This window comes from Melopsittacus undulatus, chromosome 1, assembly GCF_012275295.1.
Source record: "Melopsittacus undulatus isolate bMelUnd1 chromosome 1, bMelUnd1.mat.Z, whole genome shotgun sequence".
NCBI lineage: Eukaryota > Metazoa > Chordata > Aves > Psittaciformes > Psittaculidae > Melopsittacus > Melopsittacus undulatus.
This window is the reverse complement of record NC_047527.1, coordinates 41,010,713-41,022,913: the sequence shown is the minus strand read 5'-3', so window position 1 is coordinate 41,022,913 and position 12,201 is coordinate 41,010,713. Positions and strand designations below refer to the sequence as shown.

The 12,201-nt window shown below is 39.9% G+C and overlaps 1 protein-coding gene across 1 annotated transcript in view; it reads right to left on the bottom strand.

Moving 5' to 3' along the window:
• RB1CC1 (RB1 inducible coiled-coil 1) overlaps positions 1–11,792 on the bottom strand; it is a 72,136-nt gene extending 60,344 nt beyond the window's left edge. Inside the window, exon 1 of the mRNA XM_034074352.1 lies at positions 11,742–11,792. The gene's annotated coding sequence lies outside the window, so the exon portion shown is untranslated. The remainder of the gene's footprint in view (positions 1–11,741) is intronic.
• Between the last annotated feature and the right edge of the window lie 409 nt (positions 11,793–12,201).

Sequence of the window (12,201 nt, the reverse complement as noted above, 5' to 3'; positions counted from 1 at the left end):
TGTCCACTCACTCTTTACTCCTATGCAAAATGCACACACATCACCTTGTCAAAAGAAAAGTGCAACAAAAAGGGAAACAGCAATGTGTTTAAGCACCACTAGAAAACCAGTAACTGAAATGTCCTTTTTGTTTGCCTATCAGCAGTCAGTAGTTGTACTTCAGCAAAATAAATTTAGGTATACTTGATTTAGATCAAAGTAATGCATGGTAATATGAATAACTAGAAATTACTGAAACACTTTGCCACAAATTAGGATCACAGCACTACAATCTTTACTCTTCTAGTTCCTCTGCAAGATTAAGAAATTAAGAAACGTGCTATTTTTTCCATCCAACATTTCAACAAACAATACTGAGGGAACAGAACTATGCTTACACAGGCAGGACAAATTTATACTGGGTTACCCTTTAAAGAAAAAATAATAATGTGGAAAAAAAAAAAAAAATAGGTAGAATTCACCTACTCCCAAGGCTGCCACAAATTTCACGGAGTACTTCCAAGAACAGAGGAATCATGTGAAGAAAGATTTCTGAGAGTATGCCCCTTTAACACCAAGCTCTCCTGCAGATTCACTGGTGCCCAATAAAGGCAGTCTGCAGCCCTCCCTTCAGCAGGACTATGTCAAGGGCCTCTCTCCAGCTGCCTGTTTACAAAACACATTGAAGAAACTGAATTTTGAGAGCTCTCCTTAGTCTTACATCTCCAGACAACATCTGCCAGTCTGACCAACAAAGTCCATGATTAGTTAAAGGGGAAGACACACAAAAATCAGTCACAGTTCCCTGAATATATATATATATATATATATTTTAATACCAGCTTACAGCAGACTACTGCAAGCAAGGTCAGGTACATATCACAGATCAACCTTTAAGTCTGGTCCCGATATTCAAGAATGTTACAATTCAGCAGTAACAGAAGTTTTTAAACACAAAGTTGGAGTGAAAGTCAAGTACCATCAAGCTTCAACAGAATATATATCCATAAACACATGTATTTCCTTCCTCTTCTGTTTGTATTACCTCAACAGGCCACGTAAAAGAATTTCAGGCTTTTTCAGCATTACATTGTTACATACCATTACAAGTTTCAAGATTTTTAGAGTTACATTGCTGAAATGATATGAATTCATTTTAGAGGGCAAACAATTACAAGACTTAACAACTACTGAAGACAGAGCTGCTAACTATGTAATCAGACAAACTGTAACAAAATGACTATTCCATACAGATTATTTGTTTGAACTGTGTAACCTGATGTATTGGATCTGTGCTATCACATAAATGAGACCCTTCTAATTATGGGATGGAAGTTTGTATGATCTACAACCCCATTAAAAAAAATAGCTGCAAATTTGAAAAGGAAATTTCTGTAGCAGCTGACAGAAAAAAAAAGACGGCAGGTATGAATATAAGGAAAAGAATGAGCTGACAAAAAAGAAAGCGAGAATAGTACTAAGTAGAAAAGCTTCCAGAATTAATTCTTGCTACGTTAGCTAACAAAACACCAAAACCAGCCATGAATACATCATGCTGGTTATAACATTTATCTCCCTGCTCTACATTGTGTTTACATTGCAATGCCATAGCTTCACTTTATGAAAGTACTGCAAGCTTTTCCTATCCAATATAAACTCAACAAGTACTTTGAAGACTCTGTTGATCAATACTTTCAACACACATTTAGAAGTTTTGAAATGTATGTTATTTAGTTCAGAACATGCTCATTATTACACCTCTAAAAAAAGAATGTCTGTTTGCAAACCACTCCTTTTTGCATTTACAGTCATGGGTTTCACAGCTCTCCACCAGTAATAATCCTATGGCTACATTTATCATTTCTGCCCTTAAGAGCAGAATCCCTGCTTCATTATTCAATTCTGACTGTTCTGTTGTTTCACGGTACAATTCTTTCCAACTACACAAAGTCAAACACTGAAACATGGCATTCAGTGTAGGACACAGATAGAAACCAACATTTGCGCTGTTTGAGTTTAAAGAGGCATTACCGACTTCACTTTAAAGTCATTAAGTTTCCTCTACGATATCTCTATTTACATTCACGTGTGTTTTTGATATGTCATTTCCCATGCCTCCTTTATAAAGTAGATTACAACCTAAACTTCAGCAAATGAATATATTAATACATTTTTCTTTAACTCCCTGGAATTTACACTTAACTAGGCCAAAGTCACGACTTTCCTTTAAATCCGGTGGTTTAAAATTTCACCTTCTACAATAGCAACACACCAGCAGCATAAGGTACCTTGGTTTTTGTGCCTGAGGAAGTACTTTTTCACATCTGTAAGAGCCATACTTATCAATGCTTCATCTCCCAGGTCACAGAGGCCTAAGAGGCCCAAACTCCTTTGCCCTCATACATATCTCTAGATTCGAACAGGCTCAACTGACAGCAGGCAGACAGAACTAGCTTAACTACCTAAGCAAGGCGACTATCACTGTTCACTCAGAAGACTGCAGTTGTTCATATTGAGCTATGTGAATGTAATAATTGGCAATGTGCATCATCTATATCTTGCTAATAAAGGATGTTTACTGCAGGACAGTTGAGGCTATAGTGCAGGTAACAGTGCCGCCAGTACAAGTCGTGTCACCCCTGATTACAAAGGTTAGGTATCTCACAGGACATCACCACAGAATTCCTGCCTGTCAAAAGGACAATTCATCTGAGGCAAAGGCTGACTAGTCTGTCACGTGTTTAAAAGACTCAAGTCCTGTTGCTCATTCACTGAGTGATCTGGAGAACATATCCCCTCAAGGAGATTATACCTTTATTACCTCTGGAGATAGAGAGCCAACTTTGGGGCGCATTAACATCTTATTAAGCTGTGCTTCATTTCCATGCAGCAAATCTTAAGCTTTGCCATTGAGATGCTCCAATTCCTGTGATTTCACCCTTCTCTCCTGCCTTTTTAAATCAGGATTTCCTGTTTCAGTTCAATTTAGGCAACTCTATAATAGACAAACCTACAAGACCAAAGCATAATGTTCCTTCCAATTAATTTTGTTTCCTTCTGCAAACCTGCTTTCTACCTTTAGTTGCTTTATTTTCCAGGTGCCCTTCTTAAAATATGTTCTCTTGCTCAAACTTGCATACCTCACTTCATAAGCGAAGGATTTTACAGCACATAAATCCTAGTATCAAAGGAAAATTAACATAGGGACAGAAGCTGAATTTAAGGAAACAAACACCTTCCTTCATGTTAGCTGCAAGATCATGTCTAAAAGCAGATTTCAAGGAGCTTTCTTCAATACTGCAACCTATGCCTCTAATCACAAATATCTTAATTTTGCAGAAGACAAATACCACCAGAAGAACAGACAAAATGACCTCATTATGAGGGCAAACATTCTTTACTAATGTATTTTAGCAACAGAAATGGCTTAGTTTCTAAAACACAATGCAAATGCATGCCTTCATCTGGACAACCAAGTGTTGAAAGGAAACATGCTTTAAAAGGCACATAAAAAATTTAGAACTTAAAAAAAACAAACCCCAAACCAAATAAATCCACACACACCTAAGTTATGTGATGAATAGTACCACTCCTCCTGACCTAGTTCCTGAGAATAATTTAATCCCCTCCAAGACAAATTTAACCAGAAGACCACATCTAATCACTAAGAGACATGTTACTCCAGATGGAGATCCTATCTCCCATTACCACTTCATATCAAAGTCCAAACCTCATGTTCAAGCCACACTATAATCTTAAAGAAAGGCTGTCAATCCGTGACATCTGTAAGGTGCCATCTGAAGCTCTATTTATACTGTGCTGCGATGCACATCAGGCGCAGAGGCGGTTACTTAATTACACCATCTCCAACAGTCAGGGTGTTGTTAACAGCTCTCAAACTCAGCTGCTGGTCAGTAAAGTAAGTCTTTTCCACTCAACACAACAGCCAAGCTGCAATTCTGCAGAGTAACAAGAAAACATGTTTAAGCCCCTGCTTCTCAATTCAATAAAGAGGAATTTCAAAACTCAGTAATTCAGTATACAGTAATTCATAGTTTAAGAGGCTTCTCCCCCCCCCCCCCCCCCCCCCCCGGAGATGAATCATTTTACACAATACCAACCTAATACTTAAGAGTTACTCTGACAGAGCTGCTTCTACAACTCTGAATTACATGGGAGATCCTCATTTAGCAAAGTAGGCGTAGCAGTACCTTCACAGATCCTCAATAGCATAACTGGTGGAACAGCTGGAGATCAAAAGCAACTGCATCTGGGCAGGTAAGAAAACGTTGTGAATTAAGGAACAGCTTTGAAATTGGTGTGGCCCAAAACAATGCAGCTCATATCATGAAAACCAGTACTTGCAAACATGTTTACGAGACAACAAGCACATTATAAGTCATTGTGTCACAATTCCCTATGTACATAATTATAAAACTTCAGATCTGAGGGTTAACATCTATTTACACTGCTGTTTTCACTGATACAAGGACCTATGAAAACATACTTCATATAATGGATAAGACAAAAGTTTCCTCTCCAACAGTCAAAAAAAACCCCAAAAAACACAAACAACAAAACCAAACAAAACAGAAACTACCAAACAAAAAAGTTTACCATTTTTCCAACCCCCACATCTCTAGCTCAACAGAAACTAAAACTTCTGTGTCTCAGTTAACAAGTGTAAGTCAGAAAACAAACTAAGGGTTTCTAACATTCTCAGTGACAGGAAACAGCCCACAGCCTGCAGAAGTACCCTTTCTTTGGTTTTAATTGATTGAAACAGTCTTTCCACAGTTGTCTGAGACTTGTCTTTTGTTAACTGAAAGTTCTGTCAGCTTCTTTTTTTTTTTTTACTAAATGTATAATTTTGGCATTTCAGAAGCATTTGTAGACTATAAGTCTTTGCAAAGAATGGTGCTCTTGGGTATGTGGAGCTTCGGGTGGTATTATTCAAGTTACTGACTGACTCCATACTGGTGGGAAGGCTCACCCTGTAGACATAGGCTCTTTAAAAACAATTAGCATGTAAAATCTTAAGTGCTTGCAAACAATTCTGCAAGAAACAGCCAACAAAAACTCCTTTATTTCTTACATCAAACTCAGACAAGTCGGCACCAATGCTTCTTTAACTAATTTTCTGGTTAACCAAAAAAATCACATAAACAGTACTTATACTAAGAACACCAAACTTATGAATCCCTTTCCTCAGCCAGTTCTTCTGCATCAACTCTCAGTGGTGCAACTTCTCAAGCTTCTATGGAATAAATTGCACTACTTTAACAAGTTAGAAACAGCGTATTTCCCCAGGTTACTGCTAGCTGAAAGTAGTTCCATAATCCAGTTCACTACAGGGCTCCACAAATTGTCAGTCTACAGCTAAGGCTGCAAAGAGGCTGATGAATACAGGAGGTACCGAACATCAGCACCATCATCCAAAACGATGAATGAGAATTTCCAGAAGGCATCGTTCAGGTTGCTAACTGCCCATGCTATCACCAGTTACTAACAGACTGTCTTAAAAAGCAGGCTAAGCTAACTCAAAAACTGGTAATTACTACAGATGCAACTGAGGACAGTTTCTCAAAATACAGTTCATGCAGCAATTTCTCCTGCTTTCTCCTCTCCAGACACACAGGGTGGTAGCTCTTTCATGTGGTAACTCAGCCAGACCTGCTTTAAAGGATGAAAACACAGATAGACTAAATGGCTTTTATTTCACAAAAATGAAAACACTACAAATAGAAAAGAAAGTTGAAGACTGAAATGTAAGAAAAGTAAATTTCCTTGTGATTTAGTCTGTTTGCCTACATAAAAGTCATAGGTTCATCCTTAATTTTATTCATAAGCAATCATATTTCACAGTAAGAATAAAGTTTCCCAGTAACACAGAAATCCACCACCATCTTGGTAAACTCTTCAAATGACCAGCAACATTCAAACTTGTTTCATTTTTTTCTTATTCACATAGATGATTATACATAGATGATCTAAAGAAAGACAGAATTTCTCTAATTTCTCATTTTTATGTTTCTTATCATTCATGTCACCTATGAACCTCCTTACTTAAGAACTTTTTTTTTAGTGGTATCTTAGACAAGTAAAGGACCATCAGTGACACACACAGTCAACATAACCCCCACCCCTCCCTATGAATACATATTCAAAACTCATGTCTAGATTTCTAGCAAATCATCTTACTGTTCTATCTGCATGTAATATTGTTAAAAATCACCCTCAGATCTCTATCTCAATCTGAAAGATGATAACAGCAATGTAGTGAGAAATGAGCTTTATGATGGGTTTGAAGTATACTAAACTTATGTTATCTGAAGAAAGTGTTTAGTAATCATCAAGTGCCCTTCTTTACCCTTCTGGAATAAGTCTTTGGTAGTTTAAAAGAGTTTAAAAGTGCACTAAGAAATCCTGTTATGGAACACTACCAATTTAAGAACAATCAGCATAAGAACTACACAGCCTCACAAGAAAAAAAAAAAAAAACCACAAAAAACAAAAAAACAAAAAAAAAACCCAAAAACACAACAAAAACCAACCCAACAAGCAAACAAAAAAAAACCACAACCACTGAGATACTACAACTGCACCCCTACCTTACTGAAGCCCAGTTATGCTGTTCACATTCATAACATGCATGTAAAATTGCTGTTATATTACATTTACTTTTTTAAATTCATAGATACTTTATCTCCCAGTCCTTCATACAACATCAGTAAAGGAAAGTTTACACATTACACCCCCTCTTTTCGTTCAGACAGAACTGAGCATTCTGAGTCATATTTTAATTTTTTGTTTAAAGACCTGGGTTTGATCAAGTCTCTCAATCAGTAGATAACACAAGTATCTGTAAAGAATATTTTTAATTACAGTAGACAACTAAGTAACCTTGAATTTATTAGCAGCATACTTGCACTATAGCATAAGCATAATGTATTAGAAGAGAGCTGCTAGTCCGGTTACACAATAATTCTTATATAAGAATCTCCTCTGCCTCTGAATTTAAGAAAAATACACACTCTGGAGGATGGAAGGAAAACTAGAAGTAAAAGCACCATTTTGTCAGTATGAACTGTCTATCCTAGGCACAACTACATAAATAAGGGTCAAATATCCCTACTTCTGACATACAAGCACAGCTACTTGGCATCAACAAACCCAAAATAACATTTGAGACAAACCACTGACATTTAGAGTCCCTGCAATACCAGGAAACCACTAGAATTCAAATTATAAAGAGTAAAAATTGCTGCAGCCATATCTACAACATACATAATATACAAAAGACCATACCTTACAGAATTTAGAATCAATATAGGTAAGTCAGGTACAAAAGAGAACCTAGATACTAAATCAAAATAAAATTTGGGAGCAGCTACCTCAAATGTTCAGAAACCAGATCTCAGCAAAGTGCCATTTATATTTTAGCTTTATAAAGAGTGGCCCAATTTTTTAATCCATGATAGAAGAAAACTTTCCCTTAATTCTTCAATGAAGCTTTATAAAATACACATGGTTTTCAATCTGTTCAAACATACTGGCCTTTCAAACACATCTTCAAGAATAATGGAGACTGATGTATGTGTTTCTATCTATACAGACGCTAGTTTCACCTAATCCCTCCAAATAAGAATAGCAACTGAGATACTTAAGACGCTATTCCACCACCACCACAACTTTGCTACTCTCTTAAACAAACCAAAAATACTATTTCAAAAGTAAGTCTCAGTAGGTAAGAAAATATGAGCTACTATCTCATAACAAGAAAATACAAGCATGTTCTGAAGTCAGGGACCCATTAGAACATTCCTTTAGCAGAGCTGCTCTCAAATATTCACCTATCAGTCTTCTTATTGGACCTATGGCATTACACAGCAAAACTGATGCACGACATTTGGAACCCAACCAGTTCACAAAACACTTTCACATTTTCCTGTCAATCAATAGGTAATCAATCCAGTCAGAGAGAAATTCATATAACACTTAAATAATTTTACATAGAAAGCAACTACCACATTCTACAGAAGGTGATTTTCTAGATGCACAAACTACAAGTGATTTATATATAGAACATTGTAATCATTTCACCTTGATGCGATAAAGGCCCAGCTGCAAAATCTGTCCATAAAGGAAACTGTCAACATCTTGGACACACATAAAAAGCTGCATTCAGCTGTTGTTTGAACTGGTAGTTTGAGCTCAGAACCCTACTAGAACCATGGACTGCAACCTGAACAACAAAAGAAAAATACACACCTGGAAATGGACAGAAGACAAGACAGAACTACCCAGACATCCAGGTGGTTCTCTTTAGCAGCCCTGTCTTCATGAGCCCTACCTCCATCTCTGAAAATTTTGTATCAATAAATGTGTTTTGATATTTCCATCACAAAATGACAACAATTGAGATATTATTTATTAGTAACAAGTTAGTCATACTCAAATCCCATTAGAAAACACATTGCCAAAGTATACCCACTACCAACCCTGCCTACAAATGGGGATATAAAGAGCTGACGATAGATGGCTATGATGACTTCCAACTTCTCTACCAGATGAACTCAAAACTAAATTAAAAGTGATTTACAAAAGAATTAACTCACAAATAGACAAGTGACTTCTGCAATAACCACAGAAAACTAATAGCTCACAAAAATCACTGTTGGCAATTCTTCTATCATTAATCATGCTGTAGGCTTCTACAACAAAGAATTCATGTAACTTGGTGCACTGAAATCATAGCTCTGATAAATCAGCTACAAAATAGACACTTCGTAATTCTAGCAATTAGATTAGTAATTTATATATTAGTGGTACTTTTTTTGCCTGCTTGGTGTCAGTGCATTCTATCAGGTCCTGCAGTACAATACAGTATTAATATGTAAGTTGGCATCTTGTGATGAAGATGCTTGCTACTCAGTAACACCAATTACCAACTTCGCATCAGAATGCTATTAGTAGGGTATTAAAAATTCCTCACATCCTTTTGCTCCCAACCGCCCCTGCCCCCCCCCCCCCCCCCCCCAAACTCCTCATATAATGCCATTGAACTGTGGACCAAAATCAGGAGCACAACTTTCTTGAGCAATACGCAGGAGGAGACACATGACTGGTTGAACACTGTCCAAACGACTGAAGTAGCTCTGGTGACAGCTGGGTAAGCATGCTGTAGTTTCTTTGAGTTGCTTCACTTCATAGCAAGTGAACAAACCCAACCTGTGCAAGAAGTCTCAATAACCTCACATCACTCTGAGCCTGTCTTCCACAGAAACTGCTAGCTTAAAACTAAATAAAGCCTTAAGATGACACTGATAACAACCTAACCAACAGGATAACATATAGAAAAATTATTTTAAGTGATTCCACTGTAACTGCCACTCTCTTATCACAAGGAACATATCAACATGTGCTCCTCCTATCCCCCCCACATACACTCACCCCTTACTTAACCAGAACAACTGAAATTCCAAGAAATGTACTGACAGTTTATAAATTACATTTTTCACCTTAATTTTTGCAAAATCATTAGCTATGTTGTTTAGACAACATGCAGGGACAATGTTTTAGACATATGCCACAAAAGACCTCACAAAAGACCTTCCCCAGTCAGAGTGCAAGTCTTCTGCACACGATTCTAATTATAAATATGGTAACATGACATGGGGAGAGAGCCAACCCCTTGAATATGATCTCAAAAGACTACTAACCCAAATCTGTGCTAAGAACAAGGCTAAATCAACACAATAAAGTATAAGATAGATTTGCCTTTTTTAATCGACAAAACATAAAGCAACTTGTACAAACTGTACAACAATATATTTCCAGAGTGCAATTAGGTCTATCTTACACTAATCCATTATCCCAAAAGATCTCTTTAGTATTTCCAGCTCCATAGCTGGCACAGCTGAAGTCCCTTCCCTCATATTCTTCAGCAAGTTTTTCCCTCTACTACTCCCAACATAACAAAATAAAACCATTCTGAGCTCCAGACAGCATTTAGAATAACTAGAACATATCCTCTGCACTCTTTCATCTAAACTAATGATGTCTAAAGATGTAATTTCTTCCCTGTTAATATTTGCTTCTTAGCACTAAAGTTTATGTTAGAACATTAGATAACAGTAAAGTCCTTCATGTGTTTCATCATCTAAGAACTTCTCAAGGTACTACATATTGAACATTCTTAAAAGTCCACAACTTAAATATGCCATATTAGCACACAAGTTTTCTTTACTGTTATGAATCATATAATGTACAGGACTGGAAATTACCTTAAGATCATCTAGCTCCAACCCCCCTACTAACAACAAGGATGCTTTACACTAAGGCAGGTTGCTCAAAGCCTCATCCAACCTGGCCCTGAACACTTCCAGAGCCATGGCATCCACAGCTTCCTTGGGCACCCTGTTTCAGTGCCTAACTACCCTCAGAGTAAATAACTTCTTTCTCATATGTAACCTAAACTTCCCCTGTTTAAGTTCAGATCCATTACCTCTTGTCCTATCGCTACAGTCCCCGATGAAGAGTCCCTCTCCAGCATTCTTGTAGGCCCCCTTCAGATACTGGAAGGATGTAATACTGTATAAATCAAGTATTTACAGTGCCTAGTATTCCTCACAGTACTTCCCAGCAGTATGAATCTGAACTGTAGGAAGCATATTTTTCCATTCTCATTCTCCCTGTAGCACCACTGAGGTATCTTTTGCAAAGAAGCCAACCAAACACCTTCAGAAGTGTAATTTCTTCCATAAATTATGGAATGAACTATTGCATGAACTATTTCTAATGCACATTTATGTGAGTGGCAAAAAAAAAAAATAAAAAAAACCTCAAGCTTCTCATTCTCTCCCATAAACAAATAAAGATGACAGCTTTAAATACGAAGGGTGGGGAATGGTTCATGGCCAGAACACACGACTTTATTACCTCAGACAAAAAACAAATGACCCAATAATAAACAGCTATGACTGTAAGAAGACTAAACTAACATTTCTGGGTAGTTTCTGAGTATGGCAGGTTGAGGCAATCACTTCTTTTACCTCTAGAAGAGATTAAGTTAGAAACATAAGTTCTGAAAATATCTGTTCATTAATTTTTCCCAGCATTCACATTAGCATTCCTACCCCATGGTCACTGTTGGCCAGAATTTTGGAGGGTCTGGGGAAGGGAGCCCTGATCAACAAAACAGCCTTTAAGTCCACTAGAAAGTAACGATGAGAAACCGACGGGAAAACTCCACACACAACATATGCTTCCTCGGGAGCAGGAACAAGTAAACAACCAAGGCAGAGGCAGAACAACGTTTGTAAACACAACGCTTCTGCACGACGCCCGTCTGACCGCTACCGACGGCGAGCACGGAGGCGCTGCCAGGCTGAGTCATTCCTTATAGTAACTTCACAGCGAATCCCTCGCCCTGGCACAGGAACCCTGGGCAGGGACGGAGCACCCCGGCCTCCCCCAGGCACCGCCGGCTGCGCGGGGGTGACCCCGACAAGCCGGGCCCAGAGCCAGCAGCGGGATCCCCGTCCTCCCTCCTCACACATCCCCCCATATGCCTCCCAACTCTTCGTCGCCTGCCCCACGGGTGCCGCCCAACGTTCAGAGCCGAGACCACCGCCCCTTGCCAAGGCCACCCTCCCAGGAACGGAACCCCTCCAGCGTGGCCCCTGCGGTTGGGAGTGACAGAGGCCATGAGCAGGACAGAAGGTGGGGCCCGCCCCCGCCCCTCCCCCGGCGGCACTTACCCCAGGGTCCCGCGGCAGCGCCGTGCATCCAGCCTCGGCGGCGCGCCCCCGATCCCTCCCCACCCCCCCGCGCGGCCGGGCCCGACGGCTTCGCGGTGGCAGGCACCGCCTCAGCGGTCACCGCGCCCTGGCTCGGCTCGGCGGCGGGCGGGCAGGGCAGGCGGCGCAGGGCCGGCGGGGCGGGCTGGGGAACGCGGGGCCGGGGAACGCTGGCGCAGCCGCCGCCGCCGCCGCCACCGATGTTTGTTATTGTCGTCAGCCGCTTCCGGTGCGGGTGCATGCCGGGAGAGGGCGGCCCGGAGGAGGAACCGCGGGGCGGAAGCGGCGTGTGGGCCTGGGGGAGGCGGAAGTTGCGCCCTCGCGCTTACCCCAGGAGACCCTGGGGACTATTGAAGTGTGTTCGGGGCTGGTCGGCCGGTAACCGGTGTAGGCCGTGGGAGGGTCCGGCACCAGGCGTCCG